Source organism: Podarcis melisellensis (genome assembly GCF_964234715.1).
Source record: "Podarcis melisellensis genome assembly, chromosome: 5".
NCBI lineage: Eukaryota > Metazoa > Chordata > Lepidosauria > Squamata > Lacertidae > Podarcis > Podarcis melisellensis.
This window is the reverse complement of record NC_138537.1, coordinates 12269830-12292911: the sequence shown is the minus strand read 5'-3', so window position 1 is coordinate 12292911 and position 23082 is coordinate 12269830.

Below are 23082 nucleotides of genomic sequence, written 5' to 3'. Positions count from 1 at the left end.
GATGCTGGTTCTAACTCCACATGAACCAATTTTCAGCTGCTAAGCCCTGCATCCACAAGGCACAATCTCCTCATCTCCTTGGTCTAATGTTCTCAAATGCGCCAAGGCACCGAAACAGTGCTATTTTTATGGTTTGTTTGTGTTAACGAGATAAATATGCACTTACGTACAACTTTGAAATGACTTCTTAGGGGTTTCTCTCTATCTTTCGCTTAAGCTGCCTGAGAGATACACTGTACAAAGCCAGTTATTCCCCTCACATTCCCCTTTTAAATGTGTTTCCTTGGCAACAGAAGCCCCCAGAACAGTATCCAAGCACTTTTCCTTAGTTTTCCTTCAGCTGAACTTTCTTTGGTTCACAAGGCTGAATGGAATGTTAGATTCCTACATTCTTCCCACCAATGATTGGATTTACATATCTGTGAGTTAGCTCTGTTAGGTAATGCATTGGCCTTCTGAAATGTCATCATATTGAAGGGAGAGCAGCTTTAAACCCTCATTGTTCCATTGTTTGTCTCCTCCATTTCTTTAGTACTGAACACAAATGTTTCCTTTTTTAAGGTTTTGGTTTTAAAAGATGTGAAGGGGGTTCTTGCTTTTCCTTCGTCATTTTACCCAGATATCTTTCTGAGTTGTTAACCAACCCATTAAAAAAATAATCTGCCCCCCCCCCAAAAAAACTTGCCCTTATTGTGTTTCTCAGTTGTCTCATTGGGGTAAGGTAAGATGATGATGATGATGATGATGATGATGATGATGATGATGATGATGATATTTTGTTTATACCCTGACCACCTGGCTGGGTTTCCCCAGCCACTCTGGGCAGCTTACAGCATATATATAAAAAAACAACCAAACATCAGGCATTAAAAACTTCCCAATACAGAGCTGCCTTCAGATGTCTTCTAAAAGTTGTGTCATTCTTTATCTCCTTGGCATCTGAAGGGAGGGGATATCATCTCATGAACTTTGTTTCTTGTTCTCCTTCCACCTTGGGAGATGGTGATGCAGAAATACTACATCCAAGATCCCAACACCCTTGATTCCATGAGTAGAGGTGATGGATAAGTTGTGACATTATTTCAGGTTTCTTCAGTGCCTTCTGAACTTCGCGGTGCAGTCATGTGGCTAGGTGAATGAAGTGGGCAGGATTTTGAGAGGAAAGGCTGGCCATGGTGAAATGCCGCTGGTGGGTTGCTACTGTCGTCACACACAAAGGGGAAGTTATGCTCCCAGCAGCACAGCAAACGTATGATGGGAAGAGCAGGAGGAAGCCTTGCAGTGGGTCTTCTCTAGTGCCAGGAAGCAGCAGGAGACAGGAGTACACAAATAGTTGTTGTTGTTTCGTTAAGAGCTGTTGTTGTTCAGCAGAGCTGGAATCTTGAATCTCGCATCCACGGCAGCATCCTCATTTGGTTCCATAGCTCAGTGGTAGAGCATTTGCACTGCATGCAGAAGGTCCCAGGTTCAGTCCCTGGCATCTCCTGATAGGGCTGGGAATGTCACCAACCTGGAACCCTGGAGAGCCACTGTCAGCCATGGTAGACAATGCTGAGCTGCGTGGATCAAAGATCTAGCTCAGTATAAGACAACTTCCCACACTCCTTTTTCCAGTTGTATGGCAGAACTGCACAAAACATAAGTCCATTAAGGAGCCATGCTCACTCTTTCGCCGGTTGCTATATGACAGACAGCTCATTGCATGTGGCTCCTTCCTTGGTGCCCAGCACTCGCTTCCTCTGCTGAGATGATACTGGCAGGATAGGTGATGGCACCTTGTTGTTGTTTAGTCGTTTAGTCGTGTCCGACTCTTCATGACCCCCTGGACCAGAGCACGCCAGGCACTCCTGTCTTCTACTGCCTCCCGCAGTTTGGTCAAACTCATGCTGGTAGCCTCGAAAACACTGTCCAACCATCTCGTCCTCTGTCCTCCCCTTCTCCTTGTGCCCTCCATCTTTCCCAACATCAGGGTCTTTTCCAGGGAGTCTTCTCTTCTCATGAGGTGGCCAAAGTATTGGAGCCTCAGCTTCACAATCTGTCCTTGCAGTGAGCACTCAGGGCTGATTTCCTTCAGAATGGATAGGTTTGATCTTCTTGCAGTCCATGGGACTCTCAAGAGTCTCCTCCAGCACCATAATTCAAAGGCATCAATTCTTTGGTGATCAACCTTCTTTATGGTCCAGCTTTCACTTCCATACATCACTACTGGGAAAACCATAGCTTTTACTATATGGACCTAGTAATGGCATTTGGGGTCTGCGGCTCTGTCACTCTGTCCTTTGCACAGGTCCTTTGTTCTGCAACAGAACTAGGAGTAAACCCAAGGGATACAGAGCTTTAAAGCACGAACCCACACCTAGAAAAAGTGAGGCAAAAGGTAAGTGTGGATAAGGCCTTAGGCTCTGGAGTGGCCCCACCCAACCAGGCTGGCCTTTGACCCATCCCAACAGGAAGAGCTGCAAAAGGCTTCCTTTTTAAGGTGGGTCTTTGCCTGAGCAACAGTAATCCTCCTGCTATTGCTTTGTTCCTTGACCTAACCTCCCAGCACTGACCCCTTGGACAACCTCCTATAGCCCAGCCTTGACAATAAATTACAGGGAAGGTGCGGCATCTGTTTTGCATGCAGAATGTTATGTACTGAAGTTCTCACCCTGGGCCAGCAGGGGGATACTGTAGATAGTTATGCAAATGAAGGATCGAAAGTGACATTCTGTGATTGGATAGTTTGTATGCAAATGAAGGATTGAAAGTGACGTTCTGTGATTGGATAGTTTTAGAAAGTTGCTACAGTTACGTTGTTCTGGAGCTCTATATAAGCAGGCTGACTGAACCCTTCAGTTCAGTTCTATTCTGGCCTCTGAATAAACAAGAGCTATTTGAAGAATTGCTATGTCATCTGATATGTTCGCCCACAACTTAACACAGAAGGTAGAGCGTTTAATCCCTCGCATCTCTAAGTTGGGCTGGAAATGCCCCCTGTGCAAAACCTAGGAGAACTGCTGCCAGTCAGTGCTGCCAGTACCAAGTTAGGTGCACCAATGGTCTGACTCAGTATGAAGCAGTATTCTGCATTCATATTTTGCCCCTTATGTCCACCTTGCTCCATTCACTAGTAACTGCACACATCAAGAGTAAGGCTGATTCGCAGCTCCAAGCAACCATCTTTGGCTTGTGCTAATTCTGAACTACTGTAACTTTAGTGACTGAAACAGAATGAGGTCCCTGTTCTGAAAAAGCAATTGATTGGGTCTCCTTTCATGCATAAAGAACACTGCTAAACCAAGCCATTAATCTTAATTTGCAGAAGGAGAGGCAAGCGAGATCTTCAAAGTTCTATGAGAATGTTAAAAGGCACTGGTAAGACTAGAGACACAGCCTTTTCAAAATCCCAGCCTTTTAAAATCTTACAAATGTTTAAACGACTGTTCATTCAGCTGACGTCTGGTGGAACTCCTCCTCTGTCTCTCTTACTACTAGAACTTGGGATCATGCAATGGAGCTGAATATTGGAAGATCAAGGGCAGACAAAAGAAAACGCTTTTTCAAACAATGCCTGGTTAATTGTGGAATTATGGAATCACTCGCACAAAATGTAATTATGGTCACCGACTTGGATGACTTTAAATGAAGATTAGACAAATCAGTGCAGGATAAGGCTATCCATGGATACTAGCCACAACAGCTATGGTGTACCTCCATTGTTGGAGGCAATGGGTCTCTGGATGCTAGATGCAGGGAATTGTAAGTGGGAACAGAACCATTGCCTTAAGGTCCTGCTTAGGGGTCTGCTTAGACACCTGGCTGGCCCCTGTGAAATCCAAATGTAGGACTAGGTGGACCATTGGCCTGACTGCACAGGTGTTAGGATTTTTATCTCTCCGAACTGCTCCAGTGAGTGGCACTATGTATACATCATGTGAGTGAGCGTGAGAAAGGAAGTCTGTATTATCTTTTCCTTTGAGTACTATTGGAAGTTAGTTTCACTTCTGTGTGTGTCACAGGGTTTCTGTACTGGTGTTCAAAGAGCACAGACGTACTGATGGAGTCTCTGTATATAGGACTGTAAATAAAGTAGTTTTAGAACTACGATTGAGTCTTTCTTCTGCTATGATATGCCAGAAGACTGGTGTGCTCTTTTCAGAAGAGGAGGGTTACCTATTACTGGTCTCTCTGGACTGAGGGAGATTTATAGCCAGAGAGGACCACCGGAGAGATGCCCCGAAGACTTGGGAAATTGGCAGCCATTCCCAGGGTGTATTTCCAACACGCCCCTCTGATTTTCTTCCACCATCTCCTTAGCTTAAGAATGGGGTGGGTTTGGGATGATAAGGTTTTTGCAAGCATTCTTCTTGACATTTGTGTGAAAACGTTATTTGTGGTAAGGGGAGGTTTAGCAACCTACTCCTCCTAAGTTGTTCTCCAGGCAAACAGGAGGACATTCACCATCTCAGTTTTCTTCCATTCCATGCCTTTCCATCATTCATGTTTTCATTTTCAATGTGCTGCTCAGTCTTTCCTGTTTCACCATTAACACTCTGCTAGAGACCAGAAACAACCGACAGCATTGTGAGTTCTCCTTGAGGAAGGGCCATTGTTTAATAGCAGAGCATCTTCCTTGCGCTCAGAAGGTCCCAAGTTCAATCCATGGCATCTCCAGGGATGCCTGGAAGAGACCCCTTGTCTGAAACCCTGGAGAGCCACTCCCAGTCAGTGTAGACAGTACTGAGCAAGATGGACCAATCATCTGACTCTTTATAAAACAGCTTCCCATGTTCAGATCACCTTCTCTTATTAGTGCCTTCTTGTCTCCATTTTATTTTATTTTTCTCAAGTGTTCTTCTTCATCACACAACCTTCCCCCAAGTCCCCATTTTTCAGTCCTAACCTGCACTCTTCCTTCACAGTGCAAGCCTGTACATGTCTACTGAGAAGTAAGCTCTACAAAAACTGGTATAGGATTACAGTCTCAGTCATCTTGTTTCTGGACTCTCTGCTCTTCAAGTATCCTTTGGGTCTCTCTGAGGTTTTAGGCCCAGCAAGACTGATAATTTCCCCTTGCCTCAGACAAACTGGACTGTCAACATTCCACAAGTCTTTTTGTTGGGAAGCTGGGACATTCCATGTGAACATTCCATACCATCACCACTAGCTCAGCCAATTGGAATTAGAGACTTCCCACCAGAAATGGAATAAAATATAGAAATATCATTGATCATCCTCTTCTTCCAGAACTTACTGCTGGGTTGGCTAGATTTTATCATCTTCAAAGTAGGCTGTCAAAGAATCATCTTTTTAAAAGGGGAGGGGATTATGCTTCTGAGCCATTTTGTGGACAACAGTGCCAATCTTTGATATGTTTTGAGAAAAGATTCCTGCTACCCACTCAAACTGTTTTGCCAATACCAATACTTTTCTTTGAAACGCAAAACTAAAGTGAATGTTGCCGGAAAGCATATTTTCCATTTATTAAAAGGCTGAAACAGGAGAACTTACCCACAGGGCTGAAACTGTCAAAGCGTCTCCTACAATCTGTTTTTTGGGAGCGCCAAGTTTACTTTTTAGCATATTCCATGTGTTCTTCCTTTCAGAAGTTATCATTTTCAGAAAGCTGGAAGATGCACATGTATCAATAATCACACTCAGTTGCGCCTTGCTAGCTGTCAGTATTGAATTCCTTCCCCCAAGGTCTGAAGGCAGAAAGCATAATGCCAGCCTTAAAAATTCATGCGTCATAGTAATGTTGTAGTCCTTGAATTCGTTATGCAATCATTATTGCACATTAACATCTCATTCTGTTGACAGGCATTACAATTTGCACAGAGAATGAAGATGCTGTTCTCTCCTCCACCCCAAGGTGCTTCCAATAAAACTTGCATGCACATACCATGTAGATACTTTATGGTATCTATATCGTGAGAATATATATTATTGTCTTGGGGCACCTGCTACTACTATTTGTTATTATGATTTGCATTTATTAAAGCACCACATATTTAAAGCACATGATTTCCCCTGAAAGAATCCCAGGAACTGCAGTTTCTCACTCACAGAGCTACAATTCCCAGCACCCTTAACAAACTACAGTTCAGGAAAATTGTGGTGTGTGTGCTTTGAATGAATGGTGTGGATCTGCCCAAAGCATAAACGTAACTTAATACAGCAAAAACAAGAGAAAATAGAAAACTGAAAACAATGTACATATCTAAACTGCGGATCCAATAAGATAATGACAAGTCCTACCCACCTCACTAAAAATACCTCATGTATTTCTACTAGAAGCAAAACAGTCCTGAAATATTTGAGTTGTGAATAAGGACAGGGATCAAAAGCAAAAATTCAGATACAGTGGCACCTCAGGTTACTTACGCTTCAGGTTACATACGCTTCAGGTTACACACTCCGTTAAGCCAGAAACTTTGCTTCAGGAGAAGAACAGAAATCAGGCTCCGGCGGCATGGGGGCAGCAGGAGGCCCCATTAGCTAAAGTGGTGCTTCAGGTTAAAAACAGTTTCAGGTTAAGAACGGACCTCCGGAACGAATTAAGTACTTAATCTGAGGTACCACTGTACTTGCTCTGTTCAGAGATATTGGACATAAGTTTGCAGTTCCACTGAAAATGATGTTCACTCTTGACTGCCAACAAACTGGGATCTGGATGTACAAATAAAATAATGCAAACTGGTGTCATGAAATTACTTTATGTAGAAACAAATGCAAACAAGCATTTGTTGCAGTTCAGCACACAGGTGGCATGGTCAATGCAACTTGCAGAGCTCAGTGATTACGGTCATTGGACCAGAGCCATCTAATCTTCTGGACTAGATGGTGCGATGTGGCAGAGGTATTCTTATTTCTACATGGAAGAGGGTTAAGCACAGACACGGGCACAAACAGGTAAGCACGTTCTCTCATGGCTGGAGCAATCAAGTCATGGAGTATGTCTCTCATCTCAGGGTTCAGCAAAAAATCAAATTCATGAAAACACACAGCAATTTACTGAAGCGGCAACACCCCAGCAACATGAGAATTAGCACGCAAAGGCGTTAGCAGCATGGGAATTGCAGTCTAATTAGAACCGCTCCAAGTCAAGTGTCAGCAAGTTAATCAGCCTGAAATCCCTGAAATGGCACCAACTAGACATACGTTATGGGGTTTCTCTGTTTGTTTTTAAAGTAAAATTGCAGCAAACACAATTCAAGAAGAAGAAGAAGAAGAAGAAGAAGAAGAAGAAGAAGAAGAAGAAGAAGAAGAAGAAGAAGAAGAAGAAGAGGAGTAGTAGTTTGGATTTGATATCCCACTTTATCACTACCCTAAGAAGTCTCAAAGTGGCTAACATTCTCCTTTCCCTTCCTCCCCCACAACAAACACTCTGTGAGGTGAGTGGGGCTGAGAGACTTCAGAGAAGTGTGACTAGCCCAAGGTCACCCAGCAGCTGCATGTGGAGGAGCGGAGACGCGAACCCAGTTCCCCAGATTACGAGTCCACTGCTCTTAACCACTACACCACACTGGCTCAATGTTGTAGAACCCTATTGGATTCTTTCTGCTGGATCAGGCCAATGGCCCATCTAATCCAGCATCCTGTTATCACAGAAGCTGACCAGTTGTCTGTGGGACAGCAGCAAGCTGGACCTGAGCATACAAGCAATCTCTCTTCCTTTGGTTTCCAGGAACTGGTATTCAGAAGCCTTGCTGACTTCAACTGTGGAGGCAGAGCAGAGACATCACGGCTAACAGCCATCCATAGCACTCCCCTCCACAAATAAAACTCCCCCCCCGGGGGGGGCTATGCAAAAGGGTTTCAAAGGGTGTACAGCAAAATTTGCTCTAAACTAGTTTTAAAAAATATTATTATTCCAAATTATCTTCACCCAAGAAGGGGCACAACATAAGGCTAAACTCTCAAAAGGACTATGTGATTATTGTAAGTTTGGGAAACACTGTTTCAGGGAGCCCAATGGACAGGAGCCAATCCTAATAGTCCCAAGGTACCTGGACAGTTATCCTTCCACAAGGGATGCCAAAATCCAACATCACTTGAGGGACATTCTCAGGGAAACCAAAATGCTCATTTACAAAGCTATTGTACAACCAACTTTACTGTATGCTTCTGAAACATGGATCACTTATAAACGCCATCTCTAACTCCATGAAAGAGTCCATCAACGGTGTCTCCAAAAAATTTTACACATCACTTGAGAAGACAGACGAAGTAATGTCAGGGTATTGGAAGAAGCAAAGATCACCAGTGTTGAAGCAATGATTCTTCAACATCAACTTTGTTGGACTGGTCTTGTTGTTTGGATGCCTGATTATCGCCTTCCAAAGCAACTACTCTATTCCCCAATCAAGAATGGAAAGTGAAATACCAGTGGACAACAAAAGAGGTTTAAAGACTCTCTCAAGGCAAATCTTTAAAGATTGTAGCATTAGCACTGATAACTGGGAAACACTGTAAAAATCACAGTAGGTATGAGATAACACTTACTACGTAAAAATTGCTTGAAGAATGAGACACTGCAGATAAAAAAAAAAAGATAACTTTTTTCCGAAATCCAGATAAAGGGAAGTCGATCAGTGTTTGTCAATGTAAGTTGAGTTGTCTATGTTTTTATGTATTACATGTTTTGTTTTGTTTTTCTTTTTTCTTTCTTTTTTCTTTTTTTTCTTGGCTGTGTAAGTATGTTTGTGATATGTATGTATGTTAAAAAGCAATAAAAAATATTTTTAAAAAAAGATAACTGGGAAACACTGACCTGTGAGAGCTGCAATCGGAGAACAGCCTTTACCAAAGGTGTCATGGACTTTGAAGAAGCACAAACTCAGGGTGAAAAGGAGAAACGAGCTAAGAGGAAGGCATGTTTGGCAAACCCTCACTGTGATCAACTCCCTCCCGGAAACCTATGTCCCCACTGTGAAAGGACATGTGGATCCAGAATTGGCCTCCACAGTCATTTATGGACCTACAGTTAAGACCATGTTTCTGGAAGGCACTCTTACTCAGCTATGAGTGATTGTCATAAAAAAGAAGGGAGAAGTACCAAGGATATAATTTTGAACTTCTGAGAAGCAAGATGTTCCTTATTGTCTTCCCCACCCACACTAAATGGACACCCCGTCAAAACATGTTGGGACTCTCCACTTTGTGAAGAAACATCCCTAAAATAATTCTGCTACTGGAATGACAGCTAGGTTTTTATCTATCCATTTATTTGAACGTTTGTAAACTCCCCTTCTTCACAACAAATCCCAGGGCAGGGTACAGAATGCAGATGACATGAAATCACATTAAGATGCCCATAAAACCAGTTTAAATAACAAGAGCAGCAGGAATTACCGAGAATGCCACTATTCAGCCTAAATCAATCAACACACCAAGGCTGCAGTTCGAAGGTATGAGGGAATCCAAAGGTGGTTCAACTCCCATATTCAAGGCCCTGCCTTGCTCAAGACAGCAGGCAGAGCCGGCCCGACCATGAAGTGGGCTGAAGCACCTGCCTCAGGCAGCAAGAGACAGCATTCCACTCATCCCACCTCTTCCACCGCAGAGAGGAAGGTGTTCTGATGTGCAATGCTGGCGCTCATCTTCCATGAACAGAGAATCCAAGCGACAACGCTTTGAGGAACACCCAGGCTCCCGCCAAGTTCAGGATATAAATAAATAAAATAAGAATAAGTGGGAGGCTTGGGAGAGGATCCAAGGAACATGCTAAAGAAGACTATCACTGAAAACCAAGTTCTATCATTTGAAGAAAAGGGCCTCCATGAGAGAGAAAACTAAACACTTTTCTTGCAAAATGCCCATATTAGATTTCACTTTGGGACCTGAAGCAGAGGGCAGTTGAAACCTGTTTTGTGTGTGTGTTTTTAACATTAATTTTAGAAATGCTGGTTGAAATTTGAAACAGCAAGGGAAGAAATGAGCCAGAGAACCATTGTAACAAGAGGGTTGAAATGACTTGTTCTTGCCCACTGCCCACCTATCAAACGCCTTCCTTCCTGACATTAGTATAAATGTAGCTTTCAAACCCACCACAGTCTGTGATAATGTATCTGAAATAATAGCAGGGCTAATCTGACCAGTCTTTAAATATTCCCCCATTTGAGCCAAATGTAATTAGAGGGTTTCTTTTTGTGTTCTCCTTTCATATCTAACCAATGGTTGAAGTACCTGTATAAAGAACTCTATTATTAAGGTCCGGTAGGATTTTCTTTGAATGCGGGGAAGGGGTGTGCTGTGCCATTGCTATGAGGAAACTATAAAATAATGGTCTTGTGAATGATCCCCACCCTAGCTGTAGCGAAGAAGAAGAAGAAGAAGAAGAAGAAGAAGAAGAAGAAGAAGAAGAAGAAGAAGAAGAAGAAGAAGAAAAGAGAGAGAGAGAACAAAAAAGAAGCGTTTGGATTTGATATCCTGCTTTATCACTACCCTAAGGAGTCTCAAAGCGGCTAACAATCTCCTTTCCTTTCCTCCCCCACAACAAACATTCTGTGAGGTGAGTGAGGCTGAGAGAATTCAGAGAAGTGTGACTAGCCCAAGGTCACCCAGCAGCTGCATGTGGAGGAGCAGGGACGCGAACCCGGTTCACCAGATTACAAGTCTACCGCTCTTAACCACTACACCACACTGGTGTTGTTGACCTCTCATCAGCCCCAGCAAGCATGGCCAGTAGCCAAGAGCGATGGGCATCGATGAGTCCAACCACAGATTCCTCATCCGTGATGCAGCAGGTTGGGGTGAATAAGGCCACCACCACCTAATGAACAGATAAAGCTCCGTAGCACAGGATGAATTAGTGTCCCTTGGCTTAGATGGTTTAGAGGAGACATGAAGAATACACCCATCAGCCACTGTTGCCACAATAGCCAAAGGAAAGCTTCAAGCTCCTTTTCAAGCAGAGAGTCTTCAAGGAGCGGCTTAGGAGTGAGATGCTTGGAGACTACAGAATGATGACAGCTGGTTTTCCATAGATAAGGATGAAAGGGTACATTGGATGATGCTAATAATCTCAAAGTGCCCAGGAATGGTACAGAGTTAGCAATTTTGTCCAGACTTGCCCACTAAATGTAACAGCCAAAGCAGCAGTAAAAGAAAGTCATTACTTAGAACTCCGGGAGCCAAGAGAGCTACGCAGGGTGTTAATTAATTTCACATTTGTAACATTCAGGAATAATTTGCCTTCAGGGTGGACAGAGAGAACACCCTCAAAGGTCATTAAAATACATATCTCCATATCTCTTGGTACACAAATGTTATAGTATGAATATTTATCTTTAAGGATCCCTCCCCCCCCCCCATGTCAACATCTATGTCTCTGGCTATATTTGTCTGTCTCTCTGTGTGTATACATGCATAGGCGAGAGAGATTTTAATATGTATAATATTTTCCACTCTGGATATTTTGTTCTGTCCGCTTCACTGAATCGTCCATAGATGCTGATCAGGGGGTGTGAGTTCATCTCACCTTAGGGAACCAAACACGCTGCAAATCCATGCAGGAAAATGAAGCGAGCAGTGGGGAAGAAATAAGAAAGCCACAGGAGGAAAAAGAAAACCCAAGTGGTGATGGGGAGGAGAAGGCGGAGAAGGGAAAGAATGGTCCATTGTCTATGAGCAACAGAGGACTACAAAAGTTTCTTAACCTGAAACCGTTCTTAACCTGAGATACCACTTTAGCTAATGGGGCCTCCTGCTGCCCCCATGCCGCCGCTGCCCAATTTCTGTTCTCATTCTGAGGTAAAGTTTTTAACCCTAGGTACTACTTCCGGGTTAGGGGAGTCTATAACCCAAAGTGTTTGTAAGCCAAGGTGTTTGTAACCCGAGGTACCACTGTATTCATTGATCTGTGTTTACCTGAGCTTTAGTCTGGACTAAGGAATCTGAACCCCTGCGTTTTGATTTGATACATGATATCCAATCACAGAACATTTCAGGATTTGGGCCTCTGCCATTGGTCCTTAAACTCTTAGTTATGATTCGCAGCTTGGAAGTTTAGACAGCCAATCATTTTGGGAGTGGGAGTGGCCCAGGCCTCCAGAAATGGATATAAGCAGTTGCGTTGCCCCTGTTGTCCAGTTCTGTTATTTCAATAAAGGTTCTTGCTGTTATCACTGTGTCTTGCCTTGTGGGAACCCGCCTACACTTCATCTGGGTTTCTGTAGCAGTGCAGAGGAACAAGGATGAGCCAGAGAAAGAGAGTTGGCATCACTTTTATTGTTCCTACCCGCTGCAACAATAAGTAAGGCACGCAAGTGGACAGAAGCCAAGATAGCACTAGAAACGGGCTCACAGTGAGTGACCGTTTTAGTTGTGAGAAAGCCACTTCTGCCTTAAGGAGGAAGTGGGGTTGCGGGCGCCCACGGCCCCCTCTACATGCGCAGGGTGTGTGGTCAGCCCCATGCAACTGGAGAATTCCTGGCTGTGTCACTGGCCAGGCTGACCAATCTGGTTGGTCTGGAGATGTGGTCTGCTCGATATAAGCAGGACACAGCCGGGAGCTCGCCCCTTTTCAGCTTCCAGCTGCTAGAAATGGGCTCACAGTGAGTGACTGTATTAGCTGTGAGAACAGATAGCTGCTACAGTCACTCTGAGAAGTCTTGCCACAGGAAGGCTACTTGCTGGGCTCCTGAGTAAACTGGCCCCAATTTAATTTAATTAGCTGAAGCAAGAAAAAAAAAACCAAAAGCGTATTACTTAACCAGGAACACACACTTGCAAAAGGGTACTAAAATGGCAATAATATGCAAAATTGCTTGTTTGGTGTTGTGGATGAGGCCAAGCACCAGAGATGTGGATGTGATAACTCTGTAGTCTTCGAGGCTCTGAGGAAGGGCATTTGGAATGTCAGACGGAGAGAAGCTACATTTTGCCTGCAGTTGTAATAATTGCACATGCCCCTGAATTTCTCACCACAAGTGCATTCAAATTACTCAGGAAGAAGCTACAAGCACAACACAGTAAAGAAGTGATTGGTGCTGACGCCTATTTATAGATGTTCTTCCAAAGAAAATGAATTAAATATATTTGTTTTCTGACAGCTATTTGGCCCTAGCAACATGCAGTGCCTAGAATTTAAAGGAAAAACATTGCCTTGAAAATCACTTTTCCTTCAGGACATTTTGCAGCTATATTGAAGATAAAGAAAAGGCCCCTTCCCCACAGTTTATATTTCCTTCCTTCCCCTGTTAATTGTCCGTATGCATTTGCTCCACTTTTAAAAATTGTATGTATGAGTGTGAGCTTTGAGCCAAGGATTCCTTAACTTTATACACTTCATACATTTAAAGGTTGCGTGCCTCAGTGCAGACATCAGTGCATTTGTGGGCCCTGCCAGAGTGCCGGGACCTGGGCTGTAATCCCAATCCAAGAATAATGTTTGCTGGCACGGGACCGGGTATCATCTTTCCATCTGTAATACAAGGCTTATGATACTGCCCTACCTTACAGCGTTCTTGTAAGAATTACAGCCAGCTTCTATATTTACATGGAAGCAAGTCCCACTGAATTAATGTGATTTTCTCCCAAGTAAACATATTTAGGATAGTTGCTTTAGCATGAGATCATATGCATATGCCTGGGGTATATGCATATGGGGATTACTTCAGAGTAAACATGTAATGGACGAGGATGCACTTCAAATAACGTATGTACTGTGATTACAACATTTTTAAATATTGGAAAGATTTCTCAATAACAATGATGACTATTTCTATTATCTTCATCATCATCATCATCATTAGCCAGCAGCAGTGTCCTAAGAACCTTATATTTACTATGCAGGATACTTGCAAAGATTCATATCCATTTGCCTTTGACTTTTAAACTATTGAAACGAAAGTGAGGAGAAGATAAAATTTACAGCGAGAGAAGATTGCTTCTGTATAAAATAATTTTGAAAACATTCTGTTTCTAAGGTTGCATTAAGCAAGGAAGTTCTTGAAAAACAGAGGAGCCCGGGAGTCAAGGAGGAAGGAGAGCAGGTGTGAGTCTTAGCCGCGCTGAGGAAAGCTTTTAATCATCACGGCAGGCTAGAAGGTCCTTGAGAAATGGGGACTTCAAATTGAATGGACTCTCTTCCATCGGGTATGATTTGCAAGTGCATCCCCTGCTTACATATATAATGAAGGCTTGATTGTGTTTTTCCCTCTTCAGTGCCAAGCAAAACGTTCTGCAAATCATGGGCAGGAAAGAAGAAAGTGAAATATGAAACACAAAACATAAAAGGATAGTGTCTCTCAAGGAAATGCATAACACAGAACTTCAACTTTGATACAGGCAATTTCTGACCATACTCAGGAATGTGTTCTCTGTGTGCCCCAGTGATAGAAGAAGAAGAAGAGGAGGGGGAGGAGTTTGGATTTGATATCCCGCTTTATCACTACCCGAAGGAGTCTCAAAGCGGCTAACATTCTCCTTTCCCTTCCTCCCCCACAACAAAAACTCTGTGAGGTGAGTGGGGCTGAGAGACTTCAAAGAAGTGTGACTAGCCCAAGGTCACCCAGTAGCTGCATGTGGAGGAGTGGAGACGTGAACCCGGTTCACCAGATTACGAGTCTACCACTCTTAACCACTACACCACACTGGCTCTCTGCTTTGCATGAGAAAGTTCCAGGTTCAACCCCCACCTTCCCCAGGTAGGTCATGGTGAGAATCCTGTCTGAAACCCTGAAGAATTGCTGTCCGTCATTGTAGACAATACTGAGCAAGATGGACCTATGATCTGACTCAGAATCAGCAGCTTCCAAAGTTCCTAATTTTCTAGAAACCTTATCCACAATCTGCCATTCATATAGATGGAGGTTTGCAGGGCAGCCTGTATGACTATGATGCCCTTCTAATTCCTGGAGTCCTGATCTAGCAAGGGTCAAAATCTAATGGAGGATTCCATTGTTGAATGAGCCAGGAAAGCCAGGTGAGTTAATGAGCCTGACCATGGTCATTAGTTTAACAAAGCTAGTGGCTTTGTGCCAAATGAGTGGGCTATGCACCCTTCCCTGGCTGCCAGTAGGAAGGACAAGAGCCAGAGCTGTGTGAAAGAGATGGGCAAGAAGCACCGGCCATGCTAGCTGAAACCAACAGAAGTTGGGAGTCTAAAACATCTGAAGGACGTCAAGTTAGCTACCTATGTGCTACTAGGCTGACAGGTACCTGAAACAGGGCTTTTTTGGTGGTTGCCTCAAACCCATGTAGCTCTCTCCTCCCAAAAATGTGTGCGGCTGCATCATTATCAGGTTGTGCTTTTTTAAAAAAGAAAGAAGAAAGGAAGAAAACTCTGAAGACCCTTCTTTTTCAATCTCATTTTATTAACCGTTGTGCTTGGATTAATTTGCACTGCTCCATTTTTAACTGGATGATTTTATATATCATGGTATTTTCTTCTGGAATTCTGTACACCACCTTGTGATGGCCATTATGCCTCGAAAGGTGCTCTGAAATATTTTAATAAATAAGCAAATTAAATTAAAAAGAAGAAGAAGAAGAAGCAGGTAGAAGCAAAAGAGCGAAAGCCATGTTTGAATCCAGGGCTATGGGAGAAGCAAGACCTTCTGGGCTGTTAAAGTGCTGTAGACCCCTCCATTATAGGCTGAGCTGTATGTATGTATAAATAAACCATATATCTTAAAGATACCACTTGCTCTAAGGGAGGTTCGGCTGGCGCCTTCATTATACACCTTTAGGCGCCAGGCAAAAACATCTCTCTTCAAACAGGCCTTGGGCCAATTGACATCTAATGCCCTTTTAAAATGTTTTGTGGAAGTGGGGGCTATTGGGTTGTCTTTGTTTTTTATATTGTAATTTTATGTTGTGAACTGCCCTGAGATCTATGGGTTTAGGGTGGTATTTTTTTATTTTTATTATTATTATTATTATTGTTATTGTTATTATTATTCCAAGGAAATCAAATGCCTTGAAACCCTGGAATCTAGTACTGCTCCGAGAGTGCGGTGGTGTGCAACAATATGTTAAGCATCAAGTTCAAAAATCAGAAAAGAAAAAGAAAGACACTAACTAAATTTATTAAATTTATTTTTAAAGCTCAATGTGTTTGGGTTTCTACTTCACAGGGGCAACGTGATGCCAAAAACCCAGCAAGTCACCATTACAGCTCATTTCCTCCCACCAGTGGAAGAAGGAACAATCCACTTGATAAACACACCGAATCTGCAAAGGAGTTGAAAACTTATGTATATTCGAACTTAAAGCCAAAGTGTTTTCATCACTCGCTTCCTCAGCCATTGTATAATACAGGTGTTTTCTTTTCCTGTCTCCTTCATCTTGCCTGCCTCCCTTACATCTTCAAGCCCTATAATTTACATTTCAACCACCTACCAGCCCAGATGGATATGTTGACTATATTGTTTCATAGCTCTCTGGTTGTTGCTGATGAATAAAACACTTATTTACAAGGAGAGGTGGGCGAGAGTGGGATGCCATTTTGTGGGTTTTCTCTTTTTTTCCAATTAAACAGGCTTTGCGGTAAATATGTCGGAACATTAAGAGCGATTATGCCAAGTACTTGCACGAGTGCCAAGTTTGCGTCTGCCAAGCAAATGACATGCTTTAGAGAGTTGACTCTGAATCCACCACAAGACGAAATTCAGCCTTGGATTATTATTATTTTCTGCAGAGTTCAGAACTGAGGGGAATCCACGGGCGTTCCAGCACTTCAGCTGTTAAGAGAGTCCTTGAAGGTGCATTCTGTATACAGTGGTACCTTGGTTTACAACTATAATCCGTTCCGGAGGTCCGTTTGTAAACCAAAACAGGTTCTGACCTAAGGCACGCTTTCGCCAAAATTTTTTTGTCCGTAATCCAAAAAAAATGGGTTGTAATATAAAAAAAAAGGTTGCAAACCGGGACACTGATGTGTTTGGAATCCAAAACGTATGCAAACCAAGACGTATGCAAACCAAGGTACCATTGTATCATGCAAAGCTTGAAAACTACTGGTGTTTGCTAACTCCTTGATCTTAGAGGCAACAGCCCCACATGCGGCAAAAGATTCCTGCATTGTGGGAATGTAAAAAAGTAAAGAACTTCTGGGAAATGATATATAATGAGATGAAAAAGATGTTGAAATATACATTTTTTAAAAAAAAAACCAGAAGCATTTTTACTCGGTATTATAGGTCAGGACATTAATAGGCAAGATGTTAAATTGTTTTTATATGCAACAACTGCGGCAAGAGTATTATTAGCCCAGAAATGGAAACAAGAAGAAATTCCGACGAAAGAAGAAAGGCAGGCGAAATTCATGGACTATGCAGAATTGGACAAAATGACAGGAAGGATTCAAAACCTGCGGGACCAGAGATTTACAGAAGATTGGAAGAGGTATATGAATTATTTGAAGAGCAACTGTAATCGACAAATTACGCTAGTAGGACTACAAGAAGTTTTGTAAGGAGAAATATACGAAGTGTTACAAGGTAGAAAAAGATAGAGATATTGGTTATGAGTTTGAAATGTACAGTGGTGCCTCGCAAGACGAAATTAATCTGTTTTGCGAGTCTCTTCGTCTTGCGGTTTTTTCGTCTTGCGAAGCCCGGCTATTAGCGGCTTAGCGGCTATTAACGGCTTAGCGGCTTTAAGAAAAAGGAAAAAAACTTGCAAGAACTCGCAAGACGTTTCGTCTTGCGAAGCAAGCCCATAGGGAAATTCGTCTAGCGAAGCGACGCAAAAACCGAAAACCCCTTTTGTCTTGCGCGTTTTTCGTTTTGCGAGGCATTCGTCTTGTGGGGCACCACTGTAATAGGGAAGATAAAAAGTGCATATTGAGAGATTAGACTGGAAAATTTTGAGACAGGGTTGATGGAAGTCAAAAATTTGAATAATATGTAAAAGTATGTTTAATTACTGTTGAAAATGATATGTTAAAAAATAATAATAATAAATTATATATTTTTTAAAAAAATCCTGCATTGAGGGGGTTGGCCTACTGTAGATGACCCCCGTGGTCCCTTCCAGCGCTACAACTCTATGGTTCTACCTGGAGACATCAATGAGTAAACCTGGAAGCTGTTGGAAATTCAAGCCCATATCAGCAGAAACTGGCAACAATCCCAGGCACCCGGCTTGATTCCCTGTTGACCTCCCTGGCTGCATTCCCCAGCAAGCGCAGGCAAGGTCTCGATTGGCAATTCTTCTCAAACGTGAGAAGAACACCCCCCCCTCTTTCCTCCCCCCCCCCCGGCAGGGGAAAGAGATAGACAGAAACGTATTTACATGCCTTTATTTCTGTCTTTGCAGCGTTACAAAAAACATGACTGCTCTCTTCAGACTCCAGCAATGTTGATACAAACACTTCCTGCACTTCCTGGACAGGAATAAACGGAAGAGCTCATATTACACTCTGAGCTAATTCCGGTGCTTCACACTGAGAATTGACTGTCCCTCTGTTTCCCATGGGCAGTCCCAACATTCCCATTATGTTTTGCTTTCAAGCTAGCAGTTTGCAGCTGCATTGCTTCTATATCGTAACAGAAGCATCTTCATACTAGTAGGTGCTCTGCTACTGAGCTATAGCACAGCCCCAAAAGTAGGAGACTCAAAGTGCAACCCTAATGTATTTCATAGAATTGTAGAGGTGGAAGGGACCGGACCCCGAGGGACATCTAGTCCAACCCCCCCCCCCGCCGCCGCCCGCAATACAGGAATATGCAGGTGGCCCACATGGGGATCGAACCCACGACCTTAAGTTTTACCAGCACCACCCTCTAAGCCACTGAGGGTGGTTCAAACTGGTTTTGCAGGTTTCTGAAATGTGACGTGAGCAGTGGGGTGAGATTAGCACAGACATTGCAAGTAACTAGGCTTGGTACAGGAGCCTTGCTATATGGTGGTGATAGTTCATAAGGGGTGAGTGGTAGTATGGAAACACCTTTACAGTGGTACTTTGATTCTCAAACGTCTTGGTTCTCAAACTCCAAAAACCCAGAAGTAAGTTTTCTGGTTTTCGAACATTTTTCGGAAGCCAAACATCCTGTTGGCTATTGTTTCCAGGGCACCTGCACCAATCGGAACCTGTGCCTTGGTTTTTGAACATTTTAGAAGTCAAATGGACCTCTGGAACAGATTAAGTTTGGCACTTTTGTTTTGGCTATTTATTTTGTGCTTTTGTTTTTGAGGCTTTTTCGATTAATTTGTTTTGTGACTGTGTGGAACCCAGTTCAGCTACTGATTGTTTGATTGTGTGACTGCGGAAATGGATAAAAGCCCCCCTTCTAAACAATGACTATCATCAGTGGAGTTAAAGAAAAAATAATAATTTAAATTTTTATCATCTACAATACTGTCTTATTTATTTTATAGTACAGTGCATTGATTATTGCTTTCATTTTATGGATCAATGGTCTCTTTAGATTGTAAAATTCACATTAATGGCTGTTTTAGGGGTTGTTTTTAAAAGTCTGGAACGGATTGATTCATTTTGCATTGCTTTCTATGGGAAAGCGCGCCTTGGTTTTGGAATGGACTTCCGGAATGGATTAGGTTTGAGAACCAAGGTACCACTGTATTAGGACCAACCCCAAATGCCACAAAGTTGCAAGAACTGTTCATCAGGCTGGAGAAAAACCTAGGCAGGGCAAAGTCTGTAGTTTGCACTGATTCAAAAGCCACTGATTCACATATTCAGGTACAAGCATATTTGGAGTACCAGTGCAAACAAGTCTCTCCAAGAGACTGAGTAAGCTGAAAGAACACATTGAATGTGCAAATAATGTGCTGTGAATTATTCTCCTACACAGTATACATATTTAATTCACATTCTTAGTATGATATTCAAGAGCATGACAATGACTGGGTTCTTGGGCTCATTGTGGGAATCATTGATCTCTGGCCTAATCTGCTCTTGGAAATGAATCGCTTGGTAGCGCCATCACTAACCATCATTGTTGCTTAATGCCTGTTATTGTTGCTACTATCTGAATAACATTCAGTCTCATTACTGAATAACATGAGTTCAGCAACATGAAGTACTGTGTAATTGTTTAGATGAAATACAATGCGATTGTTTGGATGTGACTTGTGTTGAACCGTATTTTGTTATGCACAGTGCAGTAACATTCGTTTGTCTGTGGCACTCAATCAAGGTTGATCTGTGAATATTTTCCAGCTACTATATAGCCCATCGTGACTGTAGCTTTTGACTGCTGATGTTCCTTGTCAAGGAAAATGGTGCGGGGGGGGGGAGTTCTTTGGGCTTAATGTAAGTTAGCCTATCAATGGAATTGCATTTTTTTAGAAAGAAAGAAAGAAAGAAAGAAAGAAAGAAAGAAAGAAAGAAAGAAAGAACGTCCAAATTCTACAAACATTTTATCGATTCTCTCTGTCGTTCTTTCCTCTAAGAGTGGTGCAATCTTTGGCAAAAATCAATTGATTTTTCTTTTTTTGGGGGGGGGGAGAGAAAACTTTCTTAACATCAGAATTATTCTAATTTTAACTTGAGTCTATTTAGCATGATTGAAAGGGAGGCTGCTGTTACAAGGGAGCTGGGTTGCTTTTGTAAGAAAAAATGGCAATCCGAGAAGATCAGAGCTGATTAGATAACACAATGGGAGCCTTGAAGGATCTCCTTCCAACAACTTACCCTCCCACTCACCTTCGTTATACATGTCATATTCTTGAAAAGAAACCACCCTCTACTTACAGATTTAATGCTGCTGCCTTCCATAATGCCCTTTCAATCTAAGCAGGACTCTGCAGATCTAAAAGTCGTGCTTGATTTTCTATCCTCCTTCTTTTAATCAGGGGAATACTTTCAACTTTGATGCACTTGTATTCTTGGGCTCCATTTAGGTAAATCTTTGGTTCATTCATTCATCCAACGTTGTTTCAAGCTGTTTTTCACCAGGTAATTTTAGCATTTGCTTCATAAATATAATCCATATGAAGGTTTGTGCTTCAAATAAGATTAAGAAGCTACATGGTTGTTCTCACAATGGCTAATGTCTGTGTGCAAACACATAGCCGTGCATGGAGGACTCACACAGAGGTGCTAAGATCCTTTTTAATTGGGGTTCTGCTGCTGGTCCATTTGAAAATGGAATCAGTGACCTGCCCACCACTGCTGAATTTCTTCTTCACTGAATTTTGTGGTCTCCCAGATCTAATCATTAATTGGGCAGGAGTCAACCAGTAGTGATGTATGGAAGTGAGAGCTGGACCATAAAGAAGGCAGATTGCCGAAGAATTGATGCTTTTGAATCATGGTGCTGGAGGAGACTCTTGAGAGTCCCATGGACTGCAAGAAGAACAAACTGATCCATTCTTAAGGAAATCAGCCCTGAGTGCTCACTGGAAGGACAGATTGTGAAGCTGAGGCTCAAATACTTTGGCCACCTCATGAGAAGAGAAGACTCCCTGGAAAAGACCCTGATGTTGGGAAAGATTGAGGGCACAAGGAGAAGGGGACGGCAGAGGACGAGATGGTTGGATAGTGTCTTCGAAGCTACAAACATGAGTCTGACCAAACTGCGGGAGGCAGTGGAAGACAGAAGTGCCTGGCGTGCTCTGGTCCATGGGGTCACGAAGAGTCGGACACGACTAAACGACTAAACAACAACAACAAATTAACCAGAGTTTTTCATATGGGCAAGTTGAGTTACTGAACATCTGGGCCAAATTTGGAGTGCAGAGGTTACTCTTGGCTTACCCAACAAGTCTCCCAGGGATGCATCCACATGAGCGCTGTGTGGATGTTCTGTCAGCATGAGAATTTCTGCTCGTGCAATGGAATGTTCTTCCACCCAATTAATCTGCTCAAGGGGTACCCCTAACTTTCTGGAGCAGATTTGGGGAGGGCACAGGGAACACCACAGAAGGAGAGGGAAATTCCTGCTGCACAAATGGAAATCATTGTAGTGATGGGACATATTAGTTGAATATCGTCCCAAGGGGAATCCTCCTTGTACCAGTAGTGGTCATTGGTTCAGACAGCCACTACAGGCAGTTGTGTCTTGAAAAACTTCTCCAAGCTCTTTCCTTGTTCCACATTCACAGAAAGGTGGTGGTGCCCCTGCAAACTCATTATCGTGACAGCATCTTGCTTTCCCTCACCCCACGAGAACAACAGTTAAACCACTGCCCTGATTCTCCTTTTGTTATGGATATTTCTGGTAATATAGCTTTTCTTCCTCCCCCTACCCAGCCTAAGACAAACTGCAGTAGTGTAGTAGCTTGCCTGAACTGCTGCAGGAGATACTCTAAAATGCAGTATGCAGAAAACCTGCCTTTGAAATGGTTTCATAGGTCTCACAGTTTAAATGCCATGTGTCTACTTTGGCCCTACTCATTCATAGTGAGACTCAGATGAAATTACTATGTTCCACATCAATTAAATATGAACTCAATAAATCTTGCAAGAGCCTAATTTTTCTAAGAAGTACCCTGTGGGTACTGAAGTAATGGCTGTGTTGCTCAGATAGAAGGCCCAACAACCTGAAATTTCTCAACATTGCAGTTTCTCCCTCAACTGCTACCTCTCTTGAGACTATGATTAATTCCACCAACTGAAAGCAGTTGTGCACAGTGTGCTTCACTGTCCATCTTCTATTCTGCTGAGAGAATATGCAGTGATCATATGAACCACTAGAGTCCTCTTCGCCAAGGAGTGGCTCAACTTGAGCTGAAGCTCCCTAGTGCTCTGTTGCAATGTGGTGACCTTCAGATGTATCATCAGTCACCAGCCAACATGGCGAATGGTCAGAGCTGGTGGGAGTTGGAGTCCAACCATATCTGGGGTTGGCTACCCCATATCTACTTCATTAGATAGAGCCCAACTCTAGCCCAGTCCTGTGAATGACCAATGAAAGAATTATTTATGGGGAGGGCAGCTGGAGTACCAGAGACTGCCAAGGACTTCTTTTTCCTTCTCTGTGTCCTTCAATGAGAGGCAGAACCACAAGTATGTCTATGTTTCCTTTCATCATCTTCTCCAGCAAAATAATAAGAGATGAAGGCCCAAGGGCTGAGCTCTTTGCTGAACCCAGAACTTCAAGAATTTTGCATTTAACTTACACCATTTTTATGCTACATTCAAGATAACATTGCTTGTACATGCTGTCATCTGTAAGAAATGTA